This window comes from Ochotona princeps, chromosome 23 (genome assembly GCF_030435755.1).
Source record: "Ochotona princeps isolate mOchPri1 chromosome 23, mOchPri1.hap1, whole genome shotgun sequence".
Classification (NCBI taxonomy): Eukaryota; Metazoa; Chordata; class Mammalia; order Lagomorpha; family Ochotonidae; genus Ochotona; species Ochotona princeps.
In genome coordinates, this window is record NC_080854.1 from 6,683,579 (window position 1) to 6,710,558 (window position 26,980).

Consider the following 26,980-nt stretch of genomic DNA (forward strand, 5'->3'; position numbering starts at 1 on the left):
CCTTTTGAGTAGAACCCTGGGTTCTAGATCAAGTGCTTCATGAAGACAGGTGTGATGTATGAAATAAAACAGGGCTTGGGAGGGCTTCTAAAAGGTCCTCCTTGCCTCTCTGCCCCTCTTCTGTGCCATTAACTGGCAAACAAATACAACAGCTGACACTCCTCAATAGTTAGAAGGGAAAGACCAAAAGGGTTGCAGAGAATTTGGCCTAAGTCAGTAGAACCGCTTACTTGCAGAAACCAATCAAGAGGTCCCAAGCTGCTACAGTCTAGTCTCAATTGCCAGCATATAAAACACAGCTTATAGGTGATGAAAGGACTCACCTGAGAAACAGCCTTGGAGTTTCAGGATTTGCTCATCTCTGGCGTCACGATGATGGAGGTCAGCAGGGTTTCCCAATTTGCTATGCAACTAGAGAAATATACCACAAAAAAACTCAGGATTAGATTTAAAGCAGCTGCAAACCCACCAGTACATTTGAGGACACATTATAGAAAAATCAGCAAAACCTTCTAGAGCTCAATTATGAAACTTTGATTTCCATTTCACACCTTCTCAGAGGAACCTTTTGTGTTTTCAAAGACACTTCCAGGAGTTTTAATGAGGCACAATGGGACAGTATTTGGTGGCTTCTGCATTGCTTGATAATGCCAACATCACAAATGTCATTTTAGCACCATTGAAATATCTTTGCCTTATCAAATTCTAACATCCTTAATTACACTAAAAAGAAATTTCATAATAAAAATCAAAGTAGGAAGAGGCATTAAGCTTAGTGGTTAAAATATCTTCATGCCACATTATACTAACGGAGCTCAATTCCCAGCTCTGCTTCCTGACTCCAATTTCCCACCAAAGGAAGCCCCTGGAGGGAGCAATGAGGGCTTGAGTAGTAGTCTCCATATGGGAGACTTAGATTGAAGGTTAGGCTTTCACTGAAGCCCTGCCTCGCCCACCTCCCTTCATCATTGCAGGCATTTGGGAAATGCAGATGAAAGCTCAATCTCTCAAACTCAGAAATTCTTTGGAAAGCAAAACTATACCATTTTTTACTACCACTCTAATCATAAACATATTTCATTGTTTTTCTAATACACCAGAGGAGCCTGTTTTCCAGCAGAGTATCAACATCACAAAAGAGTGTTACAAAGAAATGAGAAGTTGCATAAAGGAAACATGATGAATAGCATTTGTTTTATGGTCTATCACTAATGCAAAGAAATGCTATATTATTCCCATGACATTTGTTCCAATAATTGTTTTTGCTGCATTAATGTTATCCAGTCAAATAAATGTCTAAGTGATGGCACATTGTTTTCCTTGGTGCATTAATGTTTGTTCCTTTAGAGAGCTTTTATATTAAAAGGAAGAAAAAACAAACATACAGGTCTTCTGTCACCCAGAGCAGATATCTGAAGTTTCTCATATTAAAAGATATTTATCAAATCTAGTGTCAGTAGGCTTAGAAGCATACCTACATAAATATGCTTTTTTATCTGAAAGCATTTCTCATGTGTACAAAATCATTTGTATAAATGACACTTGACGTGGCATGAACATTCTACCAGCCCCCCCCATGCTTATTCAATTGAGAAATTCCAACAACCCTTTATTCTTTCCATCCTTGCAACATCAATCTTTATATAAAGACATACGGATATTTCTGCTTCATACTTCAGTCCTAAAAAAAAGTTGCTCCGTAATTGTACAAGCTTCGCTCATCCTGTTACTTTGTCACTTTAGATAGCATCAAATAAAGAACTCCCAGCACAACTCAACCTTGAAACTCTTCGTAAAGTGTTCTCATCCCAGACTAAAGAAAACTCACTAAAAGGCAGTGGACTCTAAGACACAATGAAAATCCAAAGAGACGGAGGGGAGACAAAAAGCCTTCAAGGAAAAAATATGGTGAGGAAAATTAAATCTGAAGAGTTCAGCTCATCCTGAAGACTTCCCTGAAGGTCAGATCAATTTAAGTAGAAGTCTGTGAGGAGGGTTGAACACCTTTACATTTAACTGTGTGATGCACCCCATGGGTGGAGGGAGTGAGAGTAGGGGAAAAAATTATGAAGAAATCTGTTACTTGCCAGACTTTGTCCTCCCTGGCTGTACTCTCAATTTCAGGCACCAATGCTCCCAACCTGCTCTCTCAGCTGCTCACTGCCTTCGGTTGCTTTTAGGACCAGCATCCTTACCTGAAAGCCTGGGGTGCCCACAAAATTATGCATTCTTTCCCTTGGGGGCTCAAGCTTCTGTTCTCTCAATTTGCCGTCCTGTCTCCCTTACAACACAAACTTCCACTCTGAATTCCAGCAGAGTTGACTTGGCCGCACCAACAACGTACCTACCTCACGCCTGCCTCCACTCCATGGTCTCTTACTGGCAAGACCCTTAGCAATGTGGTCCTGAACAGCAACCACGAAACGTTTGGAGATCCTGGATCTGAAAATACTGGTATGGCCTCTCTTCAACTCCACCAGAGGTCCGTAGTGTGAAAGCCTACGCACCAGTTATATATAATGAGCCCTCCAGGTGATCCTGATGTAGGTTCCGCTGTGAAAACCACTCAGACCACTTGAATAGTTCCCAGGTGGATCTGCCAAATGTGAAACTCCCTCTGTGAAATAAAATACGAAGACCTGGACACAAGCAATAGCAGCCTACATGAATAGACTGTTCAAACCAGGTAGCGCACTTTCCAAGTTTCAGATTCGTTCAGCCCCTCTCAAGAACAGGGTGAGGCAGGTGCGGTTATTATAACCACATCCCCTTTGAACCCTGAAGAGGTTGAGCTGTTCAAAGAGCCTCAGAGGCGAGGCAGAGCAGCATTAGTCAAGTGCAGGCACCTGCTCCAGAGGCTCTGGTCTCACCTGCTTCGCTTGCTAGACTCTGACAATCTCCCCTTGTCATCAGGAGTGTGGTATTTGGGCAGGAATGGGGACAAGGCACAGGAGCAGGGATCTGAAATAGCTTATTCACCAGATGTTGTATTTTAGAGAATGTTCCTGAAAGGCTTGTCTTGTGACATAGTATTCAAACGGAGGCCAAGCCACCAGCCCCTACCAAGTAAAGCTTTAACAAACCGGGCTGAGTCGGAGTTCTAAGCGTACAGTGTTTCTTGGTCAGGATTTTGTTCCCCATTCCTGTAACCTGGATGCTTCCCTAACTCTTGCCATAAAAGTCTTGGCAAGTTGCTTCCCAGGTAGGCAGCTTCTTCAGAGAACTACATTTGCTTGCCCAGTATCCTTGTCACAAGCAAATGAAACCTCCCTAGGGACCACTCCAGCTCAAGACTGATTGTTCTGCCACACTCAAAGCCATCTGACCCCTTGTGTGTGCTGTCACCTCAGTGTTACAGCAAAGTTTTACACACAGGGGACTAGGCACTCCAACATAAGGGATGTAAAAACCGGCTAATCCAACCTTCAAGATGTATATGTGAGGAAGGTACTAAGAGCTCAATCTCCCCAGTGCTAAATCAAGGCAAATCTCATTTAACCTGAATTTGTTGAGTTGGAATTAGAAATTTGGTTACATTATATCTAGTAATGACTGTGAAATAACATTTTGTTGATGAATTTCAGAATTCTATGTACAAGTGAGGGAATATGCCTAAAAATAACTCCATTTTGAAAACACGAGAGCTTCAAAAGAGATCTTTCTTGTGTCTTGGGACCTAAAATAAATAAATCTTGCATTGTCTGCTATTTGCCCCTGAATCAGACATGCTTATAAAAGAAAGATCATACTTAAAATGATGATTTATGGGGGAAACTTCCAGAGTGACAATCTTAACACTGTTTTCTTGTTAGAGACACACAGGTGGGGTGGGTTAATAGTTAATGGCACAAAAGCTGACAGCTGAGTCAGCCCAGGCTCTCTAAGACACTGGTGCAAGCGAGACTCTGACATTAACACCCACATGAAACATGCTTCTCATATCTGCATGGGACAAAGTGCAGGGCTCCAGGAACACGACACAGCAGTATGGCACCAATGGGGCATAACAGCCCTCAATGGGAGGAGCTGCGTTGCCTGGCAGACATAATCATGCCCTATGGGGGAACAGGTTCCCAAGGCATGTGTATCTTCGGTAAGTTCATTCGGCTTAGTTAACAGCAGACACCCGAGCAGCACATGGTGCAGTGAGTGCCAAGTGGTGCCAAGGCATGTGTTGACATTTGGCACAGTGGGTGGAATTTCTGCACCCTGCATCAAGGTCCCCGAGTTCAAGCGCATGTTCCACTTCTCATCTAGCTTCCTGTTAATGCACTCACTGGTGAGGCAGGACAGAAAGAGGACTAACTCAAGCTCGGGTCCCTTTATCTTCCCCCAACACAAACATCTGTGCCAGCCTGACCTGGTGCCACTTCCAACCCCATATGAATCAAGAAAAAGAAGCATGTAGACCCCGAACCACAGAACCCCCTTATTTCCCTGCTAGATATTTCCCTGACATGTATCCCACCAGCAACAGCCTAATGTGATCAATGTAGGGCCTTCTGGAGTGGCACTAAGTCAGCAACACCACCATGCTGAGTGTGTTACATGTAAAAGGAGGGACCACGCCTGTGCAGAAGCTGAGCAGGCTGCAAACCCAAGGGTCCTGTGCTGAGAGGTGCAAGCCAGAAAACCCAGGCTAAGTGCAAAGTCCCGTGTGCCCAGAAGTAGCCTTCACTCCTCCTCCTCCTGGGGTAAAAACCCATTCCCAGCTCTCCTCATTCAGGCAGTTGGCAATGCTATCTCCCTGGGTTTAGGATAAACCCCCAGAAAGTCCTGCTGGGTTGCACATTGGCTTCCTATCAATGTCTATATGCATGTGAGCCCAAGAAACTGGAGTCAGTAACCCTGGGGGGCAGCAGATAATGATTGAAGTACTTGGGAAACTACTATACACAATGGAGGCCAGAATTATTTGCAGGGTTTTAGGTTTGTCCTGGTCCAACCCATTATACTAGGAATTTGGGGAGTCCACTAGCAGACTGAATAGCTCTCTTTTCTCTTTCCTTCCCTCTCCCTCTCTGCCCATTCCATCCTGCTTCTCCCTCTGCCTTTTAAATTAAGAAAGGAAGACATTCCAGGTTCTCTGCTTGAACTCACTGATCAAACTTGATTTTTAGGAAAAGGGATCCACCTCAAAAACTCCCAGGGATGGAGAAGGAAGAGAATGGGGAGAGCCACACTGTGGCATAGCAAATAAAGCCACCAGTGGCAGTGCAGGCATCCCATTTGGGCACGGGTTCAAGTCCTGGCTGCTCCTCTTCCAATCCAGCCAGCTACTAGTGGCCTGGGGAAAACAGTGGAGGAGAGCCTCAGTAACTGGGCCCCTGCAACTCAAACAGCAGACTCACATGAAGTTCTCCGTTGACTTCAATCTGACCCATCCCTGGCCATCATAGTAATCCAGGGAGTGAACCAGTAGATGGAAAATTCTCTAACTCTGCCTTTCAAATAAATAAATAAATTTTTTAAAAATATAGAAACAGGGTCAAAGAGTCTGACATTAGCAAGAGAAGAGATTACAATTCAGTGATATTAATGCCTTAGAACATTACAACACTTTGGGTGGAATTTGAGTTTAGGTCATTTCATTAATTATCTCAAGATAATTGTTGAGTTTTCATTATATCATTTAACGTTTTGAATTATTCTTTTTCCATTTGTCAACTTGTTTTATTTCTGTATTACAGAATGATCTATTTTTAAAATAACTCAAACTGTAGTTCCTGAAAAAATCAAGATGTTTTACAATGCTCCATTTGTCTTCTACATCTTGTTAAATTATTCACTGAGACTGCTTCATCTGATTCAATACCTAACTTCTGAAAAAAGACTGTGAATCAATTAAACCAAAGAAAAGATGTTAATTGGTAGTACACTTGACACATAGATTTGTCAAGGAAATTCTTAGACCTTTATAAAAATGGATTTCATTTATGTCCTAATACAAAAAAATAATTTTAATACATAGAAAAGTTAAACCGCACAAAACATGTTTTATTACACTTGCTTTTTGTGGCACAGGGCCACAGAAATTAATTAGGGTGTGAAATTTTTCTTTTCACCTCCTATGACCAAACAAGAAAGTTTGAACTTTGTAGTGTTTCAAGTTAATTTAAGTTTCAAGTTAATTTCAAAAATGATATTTTTCCGTGTCATTTTCAATTATGTAGAAATAATTCCAAAGGATATTGGCTAAACAGGGCAGTTTCAATCACACAGACACTTCCCTTTTACAAGACAAGCTATATTCTGAAATGCTGCTTTAATTAATTTTCAAGGTTTATAACTTCAAACAAAGAAGAGCTTAGGTTTGCAGTTCCCAGAAGCATTTGCTCAAAGAGTACAAATTAGTCTTTTGAAGCAGCAAAGCCAATCCTATTGTTCTACTCCTTGGTGATCTGTTACCTTTATGCCTTTTTTTTTTCCCTCCATAATTGTCCAGTTTCATCTACGATGTAAACAAGAATCTATTGGGACAGTTTGGGAGGGAATCCCTCAGCCCTTGGATCTAACCAAGCCCTGTTTGAGTGGTACAGAACCAAATGAATGGAGTTTAAATCCGAGATTGACACCAAAAATATTTTTCATCAGCAAATCTGTGGGGTCCAGTAGGCCAAGCCTCACATGCTCAGTGCATGCAGGAACGTGTCCTTGCCCTTGTCCATCAGAGTCAGCCTGCTGCTTAAGAGAGAACCCCCTTATCCTGATGAGTCAGACTCCCTCCTTGGCAGGTGCTCTGCCATTGGCACGGCCAACCTCATCATTGCATGGCTGCCTCTGAATCTCTTCCCTTGGAGAACTGCCCCATGTGACTTGGGTGGAAACGTCATTAGAATCAGCCCCACCATCAGCACAGAAGTGGACGTGTGACCAAAGTTACTCTACATATTCTGTCCCCTAGGGTGCAGATTCTTTTAGGGTACAGGTCCTGGAAGAAAGGAGTGATCTCCTTCCTCTATGGATGGAAGCCGCCGTGGGAGAGGGGAAAGAATGCTGAGCCCAACTCTGGTCTCACTGTGATGGGAACCAGATGCTGTTATTTGCAATACTGTATGCACTCGGCTGTGACTTCACTTTTACCTGCCTTTCTACTTTCCAGTTAACAAAACAAAATCCCCTGTTTTCATGAGCTTGAGTTTATTACTAGTCTCAACCACCTACAACCAAACGAATTTCAACAAACACTTCCAAAAGGGACAAATTTCACTTTCTTCATAAGTTTTCCTGGCACTGACTTGAACCAGAAGAGGAAGGCTAATGGGAGTGCTTATGGGAGGAATAAGCAAAGTATAGACAAGTTAGAAGTCAAGCAATTTGTGTAAGATACTTGGAAAGGTGAGAGATGAAGAGCCATCCCCTGGATCTAGCTTCATTTGTAAAGAAACTGCCTACATGCTAGGATTTCTAGAATGTTCAGAAGGGTCATTAGCCTCCTCCGAAACAAACAAAAAATGGTTCTGCCTCCATTATTTGTGATGTTCCAAAGCCTCTTTGGTGCAGAGGTTTTCATTACTAATTTGAAACAAAAAACTATGGTAATATTTCTGACAGTGTCGGGTAATAGGAATGTAAGAATCTCAAAAGCATAAGGAAGAGGGATTTAGTCACACAGATGCCTGGACGGTGGAGTCCAGTGATAAGCTCTCACCACTTCCCTGTGAACAGCTCTGCTGCTACAGTCCAGCTCTCCAGCACTGGCAGAGACCGCGCCCCCAGCTTATCTCCACAGAGAATTTATTTCTGGTTAATGCTCCCACGAACTTGACTGGACAACAAGATGCTGGACTCTATGTTTGGTATATGCTTGCAATGGGGAAATCTCAACTGAACTTGAACTGTGGTTACGCAACAAGGTGGAGGAATCCACCATGGTGGAAGGGTTTGGGGAGGGGTGGGGAGAACCCAATTACCTATGAAACTGTGTCACATAATACAATGTAATTAATGAATTAAAAATATATATATAACTTAGGAATGAGAATGAAAAAAATGCTTATGAAGATTTCTAGAGGTTTTCAAGACAAACAGTATGTCCCCAACTGTTTCACTTGCTTATTCCTGAAAACTGCGCTATGCCATCATATAAATATTAAATCTGACCTGCTGACAACAACTCGATCTAACCTATAGGTAACTAGAAATAGGAAGCTTCACTCAAATCCAAGGCCTTACCAAGTACCACCAGTCCCATCACACCTGCACTCTCTCCCTGTGGGTTTGCACGTTTTGCTGTGTCTGTTTCACCAGGACAGTTAGTGGGGAACTTACTAAATATATGTTGGTGAGAAACCATCTTCTACCTCTCAGGCATTGCCATTTCGCTTCTCACTTTCTGCACTGAGACGTCGCATCTTCAAATGTTCCCCGGAAAGGTAACGATGAATTCCAATGACATTTCGCTAGCCGTGAGTCAGAATCTCTTCTCACTGAAGCAGCTTAAGGTCTCCAGAAGTATGACATAAGTGCTGGCATATACGGGAAGATGTTAGACTTTTAGAAATGGCAGCTTGTGTGACAGAAGCACCATGACGCCCTGTCTGAACTAACTGACCTTCCGTGGGACACATCAGTGTACAATCAACTGGAGAAAATTCTTGGACATGTCAGGATATATCATAAATGGGCTGCAGCTTTGATGCTCGTGGGATACAATCCTGGGGGGTGTGAGAAGGTGTCCAGCACTATCAGTGGAAACTCTGTCCATCGGAAGAGAGACATTAAAGTTATTCTACTTTCAGGAAGTATTTTAAAAAATTGAGAGGTGATGATGTTACAATCCTTGGGGGAATACAGATGTTTTAAATAACCATGGAGCACTGCCTGGTTCCAAGCACCATGCAGGCACTGGAAAGAGTGGGAGGGGCATCAGAAAAAGGGGTCCTCTTCCCACACAGATACAACCCAGCAGAGGTCACATCAGATATTGAACAGTACTTACAGGGTGTCCATGCGAAGACTTGCCAGGCTAAAGGTATCAGGACAGCTTTTTTTTGAGGAAGTAAGAGGAGGATGGAGATTTAAAAGAGTAGGATTAACTTGTTGAGGAGAAGAGGGAATAGAGCATTCTAGCCAGAACAAGTGTGGAACAACCCTGCAGGAGAAGGAGGCACCTGACCTTCAAGGAAGCATGAGACATCAGCATGACCCAACACACGATACAGCAAACCTGGGGGAAGGGACTTGGGATCTGGGGAGGTCAACATGGCCTTTACATAGGCAGGGTTCTTCAGAGAAGCAGGCAGGAGGAAGGAGTAAAGGGAAACTGTGTCACACCCTTGTGGAGGCTAAGGGATCCCATAAGAGACCATGGGAAGTCAGAAACGCGCAGAGTTCAGGAGCTGAGGACGCTGTCTCAATCTGAGGCTGAAGGCCTAAGAACCAGCCTTAGTGTCCTAACTGGGCCCTCGGTTCATCAGATTTTGCATAAGGGAGGCTGGTCCAAACTTCCTAATTCCTTTCACCAGGCCAAATGCCAGTGCCTTCTGCAAACTGCCTCACAGAAACAGTCAGCAAGAATCCTTACCAGCCCCTGTGTATCTTTTCATCCAACCAAGTTGGCATCCAAAATTAAGCATGCCAGTGTCCAGGATCATAATAAAGGATTGTTGTTGGGGGCCAGTGTAGTGGCATAACACACTAATCCTCCACCTGTAACTGCTGGCATCCACTATGAGCACTGGTTAGTGCCCTGGCTACTCTACTTCCAATCCAGCTCTCTGCTTATGGGCTGGGAGACCACTGGGAAGATAGCCCAAGAGCTTGAGCTCCCGTACCCACAGGGGAGACCCAGAAGAAGCTCTTGGCTCCCAGCTTCAGATTGGCTCAGCTCCAGCCATTGAGGCTCTTTGGGGAGTAAACCAGCCAATCAAAAATGTCTCTCTGTCTCTCCTTCTCTATCTGTAGAAACCTGCCTTTCAAGTAAAAATATTATTTTTGTTTTAAAAAGGGGTTTATCATTGTTGCTGCTGTTGTTCATATTCACACTGAACTCTCTCCCAAATCTGTTCTATTGACAGACTGTGACAACTCAATAAATGGCAACTCTACAACTCTAACCACTTTGACATCATCTGGAACTCCTCTCCTATCATAACCTAAATTGAATTCATCAATGAAATCAATCAATTCTTTCTTCAAAACACAGGCTTTTTTTTACTGGACCACTGCTCATCACTCTCATATGCCATAAGAAATCATAATCAGACAAGTTTTAAGATATCTGTAGCTGCCCATGAAAATTTGGGTGTTGTTGGATGGGAGTGGTTATGGGTATGAATGAATGCCTGGAAGAAAACAAGCTTGTTCATTGCTAAGGAGATGCAAAAACACTTTATACTGCAAACAAAAGAAGTGAGATTGATTAGTTTTGGCTCAGGATGGTAGTCAGAATCCCAGGTATCCCTCCCCCCTCCTCACCCAATCATCTACATCACCCAGCGCTCACATCCTTGGGTAGTCCTCCTCCCAGGCTAAGTGACAGACCAAATGAATACCACAGGGTGATGCTGTGTGACTTCCCAGACAAGATGATAAAAGTTCTTGTAATGTCAAACTTGATGTTTTGGAACTCTCGATATATGAACCCTTGAACATCTTGGAAGAAGTCCTGATACTCCAAAACCCATGGTGGATCAGATGAAGAAGCCACATGGAGAAGCCTGAGATCTAACGAAGAGAAACACATGCTATTAGTCGTTCTTTCTGACGGCAGCCCTGGTATTAACCCAGGCACAGCCTCATACTCTAGGGACAGAGAATGGTCTTCTCTGCTGGACATGCCCAAATCCCTGGCCCTTAAAACCAAAATGAAAATGGTCTGGGCCTCCGTGCTTGGGCTGGTGTGCTAAGCAGCCGTCATGGTCAGAGACTCAGAAACTTTGTTCAGCGGAAGTTCACCAACCAGGCACAGGTTAAGAGTTCATTAATTCTAAAGACAGAATGTTTCAAGATTCCCTCTGTCTTAACAGTCTAGGTACATTATACAAAAATAGATTGTATAATAATAATAATAATAATAATAATAATAATAATACAGAAGTTTTCAGATAGCTCTTAGTCTAAGTTGTTACAATTTGCATGCCTGATTTTCCTCCATTTAGGCCCATGAAGAAAATGACAAGTGGTTTGATTAACTGTCAGAGCCATGGATTACCATGACATGTTCCTTTAAAGAAGTTGAGAAGCAAAACTCCCATGTTCCTCTCTCAAGGACAGTGAGTTAACTGCTTGTTCTGAAGTTCATCAAAGATTCAATTGGAACTGTTAAATTCACAAATATGGAATATCTGAACTCTTACTACCTTTCTATCCAGGTCAAAGATAACAGAAATCTTAAATTATTAATCATTTCTTACTTCTTAGAGATAACATCTTTTTAAATGTATACTATAGTCAAAGGCTTAAAGGTTCTACCAAGGAGCTCAAACAACAAAAATTAATTAGAATATTAGCCAAATTTAATTCCCTTTTAAATCATGAATAGGAATCAACAAAGAATAGCAAAATTAATGGCTAAAAATCAAGTAAAGTCACGGAAATGTGAAGACAGAAAGTGGTCAGGAAATTGATAACAGAGCAAATCAATCTCTCATAGCTCTGAGCTCGGTTGTGCTGGGAGCACCAATTCAGTAGCATGTAAGAAAGCTTGCCTATATGAGAGCAGGAATTGTTCTGCAATGGATCAACCTGCTGTTTGGGACGTTCACATCAGAGTGTCTGGGATGGAGTCCTGCCTCTGATCCTTCCAGCTACCATGTATACTATAGCTACCACGTGCCCTGGAGGCACCAGCAGATAGCTCCACTGCTTGGGTCACTGCCTTCTACTTGGAAGATTAAGATGGAGCTCCTGGCTCAGCCCTGGCTATCACAGGCATCTGGGGGAAAGAAATAGTAAAGGCACAATCTCTCTAACTCTCTCTCTCCCTCCCTCTTTCCCTTCCTCTTTGCTGCTGTGACTTTCAAATAAATAATAAGTTTCTACAAAGAAAGGAGGCCTACATATTTTCTATAAATGCAACCCGTGATAAACTTCTACTACATTGTCGCCCTGCCCATACTCTGAGCTCTACAATATTTTTAATGTGGAAAGTTTCATCATTCTTGTTATTCCCTCTGTAGCCATCACCATCACTGCCTGCTTGTCTTTTAGGATACAGACACACCCCAGACTCTGCAGCAGATTGAACAAGAGCCAGAACGGCACTCCGCTGTGTTCAGTATCCCTCACTGTACTCTTCAGCATGTGCCTGCCCCTCGGTCAAGACTCAACACACCTCTTCGAAGAAAGCCCTCCTCACTGCTTTCCTCTGACCATTCTCTCCTTCCAAACCAAAAAAGCCTCTTCATTGCCTCTCCCTACCCCTACCTGAGGCATTTGGAGGAGCAAAGAGTCTTGCCTGATGATTTCTTTCTCAGAATCCCTTAAACACAAGGATTGCCTCGCAAGCAAAAGATGTAAAAAAGGAGTGAGCCCCTCCAAAGCGCTAGAAAAGACCTGTGAACTTGAGCTATCCGTGGCAGTGCTACTGGTCCTGTCTCCAGCCAGCAGAAAGGCATCCTGGCATTTCTGTCACTTTACGAAAGAAGCCCATCTAACGAGGTCCCATGGGTTATCTTCAAATGGTAACATGACGGTTTTAGACAAAAATTTGATTGACAACTAAATAAAACTACATCATCAAAGTTTCGGGAACACAGAAATATCCAGTTTATTTTGCAAAAACTCTGACAAAGTTGTAAAAGGAAACCATCTACCAGAGAACCACTACGCATCCTTCTACTCAGCCTGCATTCTATGACACAGGATTCCACTCTTTCAAATGCTCCACATGTGGACACACGCATGGCATTTCACTTAGGAAGTGTCCTTACATTACTAACAATCTTTAGGATGATGAGAACAACCAAAAGAGATTAGAAACCCAAAATGTCAAATTGACGATTAAGCAGCCAGAGTGTTAGAGGCACATTTAGTAAAAGAAATGGACAACCAAGTTACTCGCCTTTATCTCTGGGAGCAAAAATGAATCTAAAAACAGACAACACTAAGAGGATTTTATTATACTTGAATAGGACTGACCTTTGGTCTTCATCCATTTTAGGTCATGACTGTTATCTCAGCTCCAAGAAAATTCTAAATATTTGAAAACTTATTGAAGATTTGCTCTTGGGCAGAAAATGCTAGGAAATGTTGAAGACCATAGAAATTTCTGAAGTAATGGTATGGTCCTTCGATTGTCTGACAAGTCGTGCTTGAAATGTTGACTGCAGCAGTGACCATATAAAAATGAGTTACAGTTCATATTTTTTTTCCAGCAGGTGCTAGACTCGCTCGTTTCTCAGCACCTACTACGTACCATGTGCCTATTTAGGCAGATACAGCAGTGCTTTCTTTTTTTTAAGATTTTTATTTTTATTACAAAGTCAGATATACAAAGAGGGGGAGAGATGGAGAGGAAGATCTTCCGTCTGATGATTCACTCCCCAAGTGAGCCGCAACGGCCGGTGCTGTGCCGATCTGAAGCCAGGAACCAGGAGCTTCTTCCAGGTCTCCCACAGGGGTGCAGGATCCCAAGGCTTTGGGCCGTCCTCGACTGCTTTCCCAGGCCACAAGCAGGGAGCTGGATGGGAAATGGAGCTGCTGGGATTAGAACCGATACCCATATGGGATCCGGGCGCGTTCAAGACAAGGACTTTAGCCACTAGGCCACGCCGCTGGGTCCTACAGTTCATATTGTAAGGTGTTCCAATCTTTCAATAAAATGTCTTTTATTTCTTATACAAACATAACTTTGAGGAAATGAATAAAGAAAAAAATAAAGTTTTAAAATTTTAACAATTGGAGAACTTTGCCATTTCAGGGAGCCTATATACAAAAAACACCACATCCTTGCAAAATAAAGTTTGAGCATGGACAGCATATGAGAATTAAGCACCAGACTTTTGAGAAGCAAAACTATTTCTGCTTGAGATCTTGGAATGTGAGACTATGACTGCCTCCCCCTCCAGCCCTAAAGTGTGGACTGTGGTGGTCTGCTAGGCGTGGTGGTCTAGCAGCTAAAGTCCTTACCTTGAACCAACACCCATATGAGACACCAGCAGCAGAGGGTGGCTTCTGCAGCCAGGTAGGAGATCCAGAAGTGGCCATTTGGGGATTAATGGGAAATCTCTCCCTCTGTCTCTCCTTCTTTCAAATAGAAATAAATAAAACCTTCAAAAACTCACATTTAGCCTTGATCTAAAGATTTACTAAATATGCAGTCATATGTGTAAGCATGAATAATAGCACAATGATATTTCAAAGATGTACCACAGATGCCATGATGTTCATGTAGCTTATAATGGAATTGAAAAATTCATACCACTCTCTGATCTTATAGCAAGTGTAACAGCATAGCTGGCATAACAGTACAATATACATTATTCATGTGTTTGTGGTGATGGTGGTATAAATGAACCTACTACATGGCCGGTTGTAGAAAAATTATAAAACAATTATGCATAGTACATAATACCTGATATTAATTATAAATGATTGCTATCATTTTATGTACTTGCTATACTATATTTTTTTAAAGATTTATTTTATTTTCATTTGAAAGGCAGAGTTACAGAGAGAAGAGAAGACAGAGACAGAGAGAGAGAAAGAAAGATCTTGCATTGGCTGGTTCACTCCCCAAATGGTCACATCGGCCAGAGCTGAACCAAGCCAAATCCAGGAGCCAGGAACCTCTTCCAGGTCTCCCACTTAGGTTCAGGGCACAAGGACTTGAGCCATCCTCCACTGCTTTTAATTAGCTGGAAGAGGGGTGGGAATAGTGGCAACCAGGTCACAAACCTGCATCCATACAGGATGCCTGCAACAGAGGAAGGCTTAGCCTACTATACCGTGACATTAGCCCCTATTGCTCGTCTTGATCATTTTGGATGAGTCCTACTAAAAAAAAAAGTTCATGGTAAAACACTAGTTTGATGGGAAGAGTCTTATATATTTACTGTTTACATGGTAAATTTCATCATTTTCTTGTATGCTGTACTTAATTTCATGTTGTCTTATTTAGCATGGACTTGGAGCCAGAGGAAATACCATATGTATGTACTGCATACCCCAGGTATGGAAAAGTCTATACCATCTAGGTTTGTATCAGCACACTCTATTCCTACACAGTGTTGAGACAGTGTCAGGATACATCTCTCAGAGCTTAACCCACTTGTCAAGCAATGTGTACCTGCATTGATTTTAAGTAAGATTCAGTAAGGTCAACTTGACCTTCAGCAATCTTTTTAAGGCAAATGCAACTAGATTGCCAACTTGGGCCATGTAGCCACAATGGCTCCAACTTCAAAAAGGCAATTTGGAAGCATATTGCCAGATGACTCAGTCATTCAAAAACATCCAGGAAAATTACCAAGGCTATGAAAACGATAGCAGTGACAAAATGCGCCTTGGGCTGAGAGGAAGCAAAATTCAATTCCAGTGCATGCCACCGAATCTTCGACTCTGCACGAAAAAGCTAATACTAAAGTGTACAAAGACCAGAAGAAACAACTCCTTTTGTTGTGTTCTCAGATTGAGGTCTTTGAGTGCTATTCATTCCTTGGTGGCAAAGCAGACAAACAGCGAGGTGGTGCTCACTACAGCTGAAGTTACGCTTGTTGGAACTGATGACATAATCAGGGCATACATTCTAGGAATTATTCTGGCAAGTGTTTGGTGACATTCAAAGAAGTGGGCAGAAAGTCCCTTACTTTTGGAGATGAGTCACTTATTAACTTTGAATTACTAAATTCTGGGTATGTCTGATGAAGGCTCGATGGTCTGTAACCTGCTCAGTTCTGTTATCTTCTTTAAATCAGAAAAATAGCATCTTCCTTCATAACATTACAAGTGTTTAGAACATGATCATCTGTGACATTGATGTTGGTGTGTTATATAGTTGTGCAGAATTCAATCTAGTCAGCGTGTGGACTACTCTTAAAGCAGCCACACCAGTAAGCAGGGTGAGAGAGTGGCAGCTGTGGACAATGCCAGCAAGAGTGACTGAAATGCAAGACAAACTGACCTTGACATTCAACCACACCCACAAGCTGCCTCACACCAGAGCTCATCAATATGATCTCTGGTGATACTTTGCTGAATTAATGAAAATCAAGTTCCATCCTCAGAGAGGAGGAGAAGGGAAAAGTCCAACTTATTCATTTAGAATTTAGCTTACTACTTGATTAGAAAAAAAAAAACTTGGTCCATCATTTGAGTTACTAAAAATAGAAAAAAAAAGTATAAATTGTCTTCTGACAGCAAGTTATAATAAGAAATTGAAATATCAAATTACAGAGTTATCCTCTGTCCCAATACACAGAAAAACCCCCTTTCTTGGACCAGCCCCAAGGTCATCAAAACATAGCCTAAATTCTCTGCATCTGTTTGACACCCTGTTGCTAAGATGCCCATGGTTTCCCCCATGGTATGCATTCTCCCTTCTTTGTGACAAGTAATACACCTGACTTGCAAAGCTTCATGTATGTTTTTAATGGTTCATGGTTTAAGATGTTGGGTTGTGAGGAAAAGTTACCTCCACTTGCATGGTTATTATGAAACGCAGCCCATATAGGAGTGATGGCACACATGTTTGCTTTGTTCCTTTTAATTATCACTCTTCAGAAGATGAGTTTATGCTCCAGTATTCTACCAAGAATACTAACATGTTGTGCCTTTTATTTTTAAAGCTGTAGTTATTTATCTGAAATGCAGAATAACAGAGAAAGAAGAGGAAATACAGAGCAGATTTGCCATCTGCTGGTTCACTTCCCAGGCATCTGCAAGCACGGCTTGACAAGGCCAAGGGCAGGAACCAGTAACGTTATCCAGGTCTCCAACATGAGTCTCGAGGACTCAACTACTTCAATATTTCTCTGCTTGTTTCAAGGCACATTAGTAGAGGTGGATAGGCAACAGAGTAGCTGGGCCTCAAATTGGCACAACGAAATGGGCTGAATTTCAAAGCAGTGAGCAGCTTAACTCATGTACCACAACACTCAACCTTACTTTTTGTGTGTTGAATTATAGCTATGAATTCCTAGATTTTCATTAATTAAACTATAGCAATAATTTTTGTGAGGTTCAAATATTCCCTTTTTTTTTCTTTTTGCCAAGAGAAGCCTTTTAAAGTTGACTCCTGTGTCCTACTGGCAAGACCTAAGAGTCTTTGATGGTTTATGCTTTCAGGCACAGGAGGTGTGCCAGACTTATTTTCGCAAGAAGTGTACTAGCTTGGATTTTCAAGTATCTGTGTTTATGGGGACACTTCAGAATTTCCATAGACAAATGCAATAAAAATATACATTCTGTTACTTTTTGAACATCCCTTGTGTTCAAGTGTGCATGTGTGTGATTACATTAACCACTTTCCACAGTTTGATGTGTGTATATGCACATATGCATTAGATAGATAGACGTAGACAGATAAATAGATAGAAGATAGGTAGATACATACATACATAATTTACTATAATGAATTTGTTCCACACTTATGGAGGCTGAGCAGTCCAAGAGCTAAGCCGGTGAAGCCAAGGAACCAGCAGAGCTAGTAGTAATGTCCAAGTCCACATCTAAAGGCAGGGCTGACACCCCACTCCTAAGGCAGTCATGCTTGCTTACTCATCATTTTATTCTGTTCAGGCCTTCAACAGACTAGATAAGACCCTGCAAGGCTCAACCATAACAGGGAGGTCAAGTTACTTTGCTCAGTTTGTTAATTCAAATACTAGTCTCGCCCAGAAACATTTTTACAGACACACTCAAACTATTTACTCAAACATCTGAACAATTGTGCATGGCCCTATCAAGTTGACACAAAATTAATCACTGAGAATCAATCATAGCTTCATAATAATCTTTTTGAGCAAAAAATGAGAGTAGGTACCTTATCTATAAGAGAGCATTGTATTCTACTATGACACAGACATCCATAGGAACACCACCAGTGTTCTGTTACTAACCTTTCTAAGAATGTATGGGCACAAAGAGATTTTAGCTAAGAATTGTGGGAAATTATTAAATAAATTAAAAATGAACCTAAAGAGGAAATACTAAAGAACTTGCCTTGAAAGGAAAAAGCCACAGAATAAGTTGGTGATTATTCTTAAATAAGGAATGGCTCCCTAAAAGGAGATGTTAGGCTGTCAAATGCATATTATAAAACACTCTGCTGAAGAAATGAAAGCAAAGGATGTTTGGCTAAACCTAGAGAACCATGCAGCCTAACATCTCACAATGGACCCATTCCAGTCTTGAAATTGGTCCAAAGTTACTTAGAAATTCAGCTAAATGCTAAGACCGTATGTCCTCTCAGGGTGCTTTTGACAATGCAATTGTCTTCGTTTCCTTCAAATAGATTCTCTCTTCTTGAAACTGTGGAAAGTAGATATTTCTCCTTAATGCACCCCCAAGGGCTTCCTTGCAAGATCATTTTCTAGTTGTAAGCATATAGCATGATGGTATTGCGTATACCCCAAAATGGCTTACTTCAGAGGCAGGCCAACAGATGTAGAGGCTGCTGTGAAAACAGAAATGAATAATGCACTTCTGTATAAGCTGATAGGCCAACAGAACCCCCACTTACTTAACTTCAGAAAGCTGAAGCCCTCCCTCATACCATTTCCAAAGCCCATTGATGTTCTCATGGGTAAGAACAGAGGAAAGCAAAATGGGCGCAGTTATCTAGACACTGTCAAACACTCCACAAACTACAGAATAAATAAGGCCCCTGATTCACCTAAAGTCGAAGTAGGCAGACTTGACTAGATGTTAACATGAAGACAGCTCTTCTCAAAGGAAATAACTCTGGGGTTTTTAGTTATCCCCCAAGAGTAAGTTATTAAGAGAGCACTAAGAAGTATTCCTCTGTCTAATTTAGTAGACGGGACTTGAGAGTCAAATGGCTGGAGGAAGAAACACGGACAAGAACACTCAAGAAAGGTTGAGTCGAGGACAGCTGTGCAACACTGCTTTCACAAACCAAGAGGGCAGACGAAGGGAATTTCACAAAGAACATACAATACAGCAGAGGAAAGAACTCCAACCGCTTTCATAAAGCTACAGGATTTTTTTTCTCATCCTTTTCTAAGCCCAAAGCTACTTTCTATTTTTATAACTTTTTTTTTTTGATTGACAAGACAGAACAACAAAGTAAAAGCAGACTGCTTCTTTAGTATTTGGGACTATACTTCAAAAAGCCTAGAATAGATGGAAAAGCACTTATATAGTCAATTTCTGTCCCACAGTTCTCTCCTATTTCTTTTCTGCCTATATGGATGGTCAGCACACATGGCCAAATGCATTCTTGCAACACACAATCAAAATGGTGCCAATCAATGCAACTTTTCCCTGGAACTCTTAAACAGTCCATCTCAGCCAACACAAACCCTTAGGATGAAGCAGGTATTAGGAGACTGAGTTGAATAAAATCTTGAATCCATTATTTACATCTTATTTCTCAATTCCAATCTTTTAGAAAAAAAAGATGTATTAAAAGGGGGAAATGTTTTCAAGCTTTCAAGTACCTGTCAAGAGTGAAATGAAAGGCAATTCCAGCTTTGCCAATTAAGTGGCATATGTATATTCTAACCTCTGGAGACTATGGGTTATTACTCTATTTGAAAAAGAACGGCTGACTATAACTGTATCCACATACACACACAAACACACACAAACACACACACCACATACACACACATAAACACTTTGTTCAAGCCAGATTCTTATCAGAGATTTTCAAGGGTGAAGTAAAATGTGGATTGTCAATATCAGCAATATACAGAGGTTTAGAATGCTCTGATTCTGAGTACAAATTAAAGGACCCTCCATCATGAAACCAGACCCTCTGAAATGTTAACAGCAAGGCCCAGATTCCTGTCTCCTTTTAGCCAAGATATCTTTAACTGCCCTTTAAAAAAAGGAATCCACTCAGTTGAGGGAGGGACACAACTGACTCTGAAACACTCTAATCACTCAAAGTCATCTACTTGCTTCTCTGCAAATATGAATGTTGCTGGTCAGCCTTGCCTGGACGTCTTCATCTACTACTCACTTATGTGACCTCACGACCAACTAGAGCCCACCTGAGCAGCAAGAATTCCCTAACCAAGCACTGACCAATCAAAAGAACGTCATGAGCTCCACCAACCGACCAACCAGGAACTTGCACATGAGCTGATCCGCACCTCTCCACCCCAATTTTGATCTCTAAGAGCCTTCACACCCACACCCCCAACTCCTGGAAGAACCTGAGAATTAAGCAATAGCTGCTTGGTTCCTTGCTTTGCACTTTGCATTAAAGACCTACTTTTTCCCACCACTCCGACGTCAGAGATTGGCTTTCTGCATGTCAAGTGAGCAGGCCCAGTTTAGCAGTTCTGTAGTAATACCACAACCAGCTTGGAATGTTGTTTGGCCATTGCCACAATGTATTTCTTGGTACCAAAACCTTACTGTGCCAACACAAAAGCCAATAGATTCTTCTGCAGTTTTCTAGGCTTCCCATGAAAAGAAAAAGATGGTGGCCAGGAAGACAGAAGCAGACCATTCTCTGTACACACCCAACCTTATCCTTCGCTGTTCAAGCACTGAACATAGAAAAATATCTCTTCACAGTAACAACAACAAAGGCAGACTTCTCTCTCAAGTTCATTATCAGCTAACATTCTACGCCCATGGTCCTCAAAGCCTCCTGCTCAGACCAACGGCAGAGGGATCACAGAGGAGATATTGTCGACCATGGAAGCATGTATCCTTGAAAGGAGTTGATGAGAAGGGCATCCTTCCCAGAAACCAATACTCCAGTGTAATCATGAGAAAAACATCGGGTACATCCCAACTAAGGAAGCTTGCAAAAGACCTAACCAGTACCCTTCCACACTGTCAAGATCATGGAAAACAAGAAAAGTCTAAGAAACTATTGTGACCCAGAGAAGCCTGTGAGATATATGAAAATTGATTGCCTATGAGATTAGGAAAAACTGAGAAAGTTAGAATCCAGGGACAATGTGCAGTTAATAGTGATGTATCAGTTTGGGTTTGCTAATTGTCATAAACCAATGTGAGATGTTAATAACAGAGATATTTGGATGCAGAGTATATGGACTATCTTTGCAATATTTTGTATACCAAACTGTACTAGAATTAAATACTTATTAAAACCCTCCTGATGCCACTTATTTTTTTGATATATGTGTAAAACTGTCTTTCTCCTTTAATAATATCTACCATCCTATTACCTATTAAAGTTTACCCTTGTGTTTCCAGCAACTCTTTTCTCTCAGTCACCAGCCTACCAGTTTACATATCTCACAAGAAGCTGATTTTTCTCCTTTAGCCTTAGGGCTCCTTTCCTCTCCTTTGTTGTTAAAATTTGAAAACCACAAAACTGTCTCTACTAAACATGTGATTTCATTTGTAAAATATGAAAGCAAGTATAGATTTACAACATCTTCATTTCTCTCTTTTAGCATTAACTCTTAGGTGCTTTAGCTTCTGAATGATTTTTCCAGTTTGTTCTCCCTTCCAATAATAAACTACAGGATCTCTCTCTCTCTCTCTCTCTCTCTCTCTCTCTCTCTCTCTCTCTCTCTCTCTCTCTCTGAGTTCTCTAAGCACAAAGAAGAGCTGAAGTCTGCTGTTTCTTCAAATCACCATGAATGGAAAGGTCAGCTCCCAACCATAAACACAGCTTGTGTAGATAAGGATCACCCCTGCTGCGGAAAGCAGCTGATAAAACCATCTTTTGATAAAAGTGGAAGGAAAAAAAGTCCTGGCATTTGTCTTTTCTTAATCACGCAGTCCTCGACATTTCACATGGTTTTTTGGAACACTCACTGGGGACTACTTTAAGATTATTCTCAGTTATTTGCTAAGTTTGGACAAGAATGACTGTCAATTGCATATTACAAATTATTGGTGCAGTTATATTTCAGGAATTCCACCCTTTGCCAAACTCTACACGTAAGTGTAAACATGCAAGAGAATAAACAAAGCAAAGTGCTAACAGCTATGATATGAACTGAGGGCAGATCAATTCCTTAAAGGTAACACTGCTTCCTCAAGTCTTACCATCAGAGTTACTCCTTTAACAATTTTCCTTGCAAAAGATTCCTAATTCTTCCCTGGTCCCAGAGCATTATTTTAAATTATTTTTAAAGCTTGCTTGTTTTATTTATTTATTTATTTATTTATTTATTTATTTATTTATTTGAGAGAAAAATGTTCCATTCACTGGTTCACTCTCCCAATGGCCACACTTGCTGAGGTTGGGCTCAGCTGAAGCCAGGAGTTGAGATGTCCATCAGGATTTCTTCCATGAGCAGAAGGAACCCAATCACTTGGGCCATCTCCCACTGTTTTTCTACATGCATCCACAGGGAGCTGCATTGGAAGCAAAGCAGAGATTTGTGCTTTTTTAAAAAAATCAACTGCATTTTGAATAACAATTACATGATTGATCAGGGTGGGAAGGATCAAGGTTTAGGGATAATTGGCTGAACTCATTGCTTCCAAATTTGTTATTTCTTCTTGTTCCTGGGGGAAGTGGAGAGACAAGGCGGGAAGATTGGAATAGACACTCAAGTATGGGATGGCAGCATCAGACATACAAGGGGCAGTTTCGTTGACATTCAAAGACACTGATCCCACTCAAAAAAATATTTTTAAATTTTAGACTAGGCACCATCTCAGCCCAGGCTGGGCACCAGTCGATCTGGATACCCCCAACCGCTTTGGCTGATGGGAGATATGGAGCCTAACTCCAGAGCCGGGAATTTAATGCACCAGCTGCAGCCATGTGGCTGGCGCCATCTCGGCCCGAGCAGCCAGTGTGCCCATCTGCTACCCAGCAATGAACTCTGGCAACTTGGGGGTGACGAATTACTAACTAGGGACACCCAAGGGGAGGCAACCATTCATGTAGGTGAGAAATGAGGGACTCTGAATGACAGGGTCACCATATTTGCAGATAAGTAAAAAGATTGAGACCTGTTGGTATAGAGGGGAGAGACCGGAAAACCTATAAGGGTCAGGCAGAGGCACCAGCCCACATTGGAGTCCTGAATTGGGTTTGTTAGCTGACCAACACACCTCAGTCCATGCAAAAGAGAGCTGGAAGCCTGTCTGACAGGGCCAGATCCAAGAACCTGATTGAGTGTCAGAACAGGGGATGGGTCACTTAAGGCAGGGCCATGACACTAACCAGATGCAAGAGAACCAGGTCCAGGGGTATATTCCACAGGGGATTTGTGGGTGCAACCTTATGGAAGCACAAATCCCACTGGTTAGATTAAGAATGGGTGGGATCCTGTGAACGTGAAATTTCTGCTAGCATGCGCAAGAACTTTGAATATGAAACAGGCCTGGCTGGGGAGTTAAGAGAATGTCCAAGTTGGGTTGAGTTTCCCGCCAGTGAGCACGAGAGCAGGATTGAGGGTAGCAGGTTGGGCTGACATGGCTATAGTATCCCTCAGCACGGGTGTCTACTGGGTCTGGGGAGCAACAGGCTGGACTACACTCTAGCACTACCCACTGGTACTCAAGAGCACCAGGGTGGGTGTAAAATGGGCTGGGCTAGGACTTTACTCCTGCTGAACCACATGAGAGCTGTGTCTGGGCACGGACTAGGTGTGGCTTGGCTGCAACACCCAACAGTAAGAACCAGAATGGGTATGGACTAGTTGAGCAAAGCCACTGCTCCTGCCAGCACAAGAGGTACAAAAAAACAACCTTGGCCAAGGACCCACTGGTGTGTGCAAGATCTGCCACTGGGAGGAGACCAGACAGAGAAGCCTGGAAACTTCCATGTAGGGATGCAACCCATGTGGGTGAGAATAAGAACCCAAGTCAAGGAGCAGTTTTTACCATGCCAGGTGACAGTGCCCGCCGGCATACATGTGGGTCAGCTCTGGGGACAGACCTGGCTAGGTCAATTCTTAACATCCACTGGCATATCTGAGAACCAGGACAGGATGCAGGAGAAGCCAGATCAAGCTACAACACTAGCTAGTTTACACTGGAGCAACGTGATAGTGGATACTGAGGTGAGGCAAGCCATGCTAAACTGAGGACAGATGATGCCAGGTTCATAAGCCCCAGGGGTGGGGGATCCAAAGCGGCTCAGGTCAGCTGGCCTGGGTCCCGAGGCCCATCTGTGAGATGGGTGTCAGGTTCATGAGTCCCAGGGGTGGGGGATCCAGGAGGGCGCACGTCACTTGGCCCTGGTCCTTGGTTCTGCCTATAAGTAAAAAAGGTGTAGCTGTGGATGAATACCCTGGTACAAATGGGGAATATGGCAGCCCATTTGGTACCATTGCAGAGAAAGTAGAACAGAGCAAATTGGACAACTACCCCTGTAGACAATACAGCAAAAATCTGGGTGAATGGAGACTTGAAGTCAACTACAACAGCCAATGGGCATTACGAGGACTGCATCACCTTTGGGTCGGCGAAATCAACAGCATTGCAGATCTATCCAAACCACTTGATCAGAACCTTTGATACATGCACTATAGTGGGACCCTGTGTTGATATTAGGTGGTGGTTCCCCATCCCTGGGTGCTGGGACATAAGGGAGGCCAGGTGTGGCTTCCTCCTTTGTCTTCCTCCTTCCCTCAGAGACAAGAAGGACTGGAGAATTAGGAGACAATGATTTCACCCACTTTTTCCTGATCTTTGATCCCTCCGAACATATTCAACCTTGTAATTCCAATCAAATAGATAAATTTTTAAAATTTTTAGACTAATATGTAATACTTACACATTAATAAGAATAAAATGCAACTCTTTATCACATAAATAAGCTCTCAACTGATTCTATCAGTCAGCCACCCTTTCACTTCCTTATCTTTGTGAGGGGGGCGGCAATAGTCATCCCACTGTATGGAAAAATACCAGAACTGGTTATACTCACCCTACTGTTTTGGCGCTCATTATCCCATCTCTCCAGTTCCTCTGCTATCACCTTTCCCAGCTTCTAGAAACCACTGTTTCAAATTTTGATCGACTACTTATTATTTTTATCTTTCAATAAGAAATAATATTTGTCTAGCTTATTTAACATAATCACATGAAATTCGTTCTTTTTGTTGCAAATATCACAATTTCATTTTGATATAACCAAATAATGCTTCCTTTACCTCATGCACTTCTCCCTTGGTAGACACCTAGCTTGACCCCATATCTTGGCTGCAATAAACATGAGACTAAGGGTATCTTTTTCACATACTAATTCCATTCGTTCAGGAGGTGAATCCAGAAAAGGGATAGCTGGGTAATAAAATAAAACTATTCTAGGGTTTTCAGAGATCTCCATACTGTTCTCCACAGTAACGGTGCAGGTTTACTCAGGTATCTGTCTGAACTGGGGAAGAATGAGACCGCCTAGTGTCCTTATTGAAGATAACATGAGGACTGACCCTCCAGGAAGTGGGACTCCTGAAGCTAGCACCTGAAATTGAAAGTTTGAAAGCAGGTAGAAAGTATGTGAGTGGTAAATTGTTTGAGCAACAGTGAACACTTTATTAAAGACACACAAAGTCACTTCCATATTTAAACCTTCATGAGCTTAGCCATGTTTCTGTTTTATTGTACAATGCTGGTGATTTCAGCAATCCAGTCATCCTTCTAGGCCACTTTCTTGCTTGGGAAGAGTTTTAGATACACGTAACTATTCAAGAAATATGAAATCCAGATTTTTTTTTTAAGTCCTCAAGGGGAAAAGTTGATAGTCTGTACACAGCTTTATCAAGGGATTATCCCAGCTTTGTGAACATTGACTAAATGCTAGGTTTTCTCCTTGTTCTAATTGGCATAAACTAGCATAACTCATAGCCCTCCACAGAAAAATAGTTGTTTACTCAGTCACAAAGGAAAGCTCGGGCTCTTTCTCTTACCCAGCCTGCCCTCTCTGCTCACCCTCTTCTCTGTGTACTGAAATCTGTGACATCTGCAGGTCTCATGTGAACCCCCACACAGAGGCAGAGCTGATGGAAACTGACGACCTCAGCTGAAGATGGTACTTCTTCCAAAGTCAGAAACCATGTGTACCACTGACTTGAATCAAAAAATACTTATTAAGCCCCTCATATGAGCAAAGAATTGTCAAGAATTTTCTTCGAAGGTGATATTGCACATTCCCAAGAGACAGACTGCAGAATCATGCCCTGAAGAAACCTAGTTATTTTGTCTACTCAAGGTTTTCTAATTTGAATGCTGTAATTCTAGTACCAAACGAGTATTTTTCTATTTTTTTAAATAGTCATCTATTTTTATTTGAAAGACAGGGTTTTTGTTTTTTTGTTTTTTTTTGCTTTTTTTTGGCTGATTTTGTTTGTTCATTTTATGCAAAGCAGGGCTTTGTTGTGGACCCCTTGCACAGGTGTTTGATTTTCTTTTTCTTTTTTTTTTTTTTTTTACAGAGAGAGGAGAAAGAGAAAGAGATCTTTCATTGATTGTTCACTACCCACTAGAGGGTCACAGCAACCAGAGCTGAAATCAATTCAAAGCCAGGTGCTTCTTCTGGGTCTCCCAGGTGGGTACAGAGGCCTAAGAACTTAAGCAATGCTCTGCTGCTTTCCCAGGGCATCAGCAGAGAGCTGGATCAAAAGTGGAGCGGCTGGGACTCAAACCAGTGCCCATATGTCATGCCGGTACCATAGATGAAGATCTAACCTACTATGCCATGGTGCCAGCCACCCCCTCAACACCTAATCATACTCTATACAAACACTGTTCCACCCTCCAATTTCTAAAACCTCCTTCTGAAACTATAATTATTATATGTGATTAGTTCACATCGATAGACACATATTTTCTCTGCTATTTACTCTCTATATCATCAATTTCCAGCCATCTTTAAAAGGCTGTAATGCCCTGGCTTGGTTCAGGGCTGTGATCCCCCATATCTAGAGAGTAAAAGGTGTACACAGTAGAAACTCAA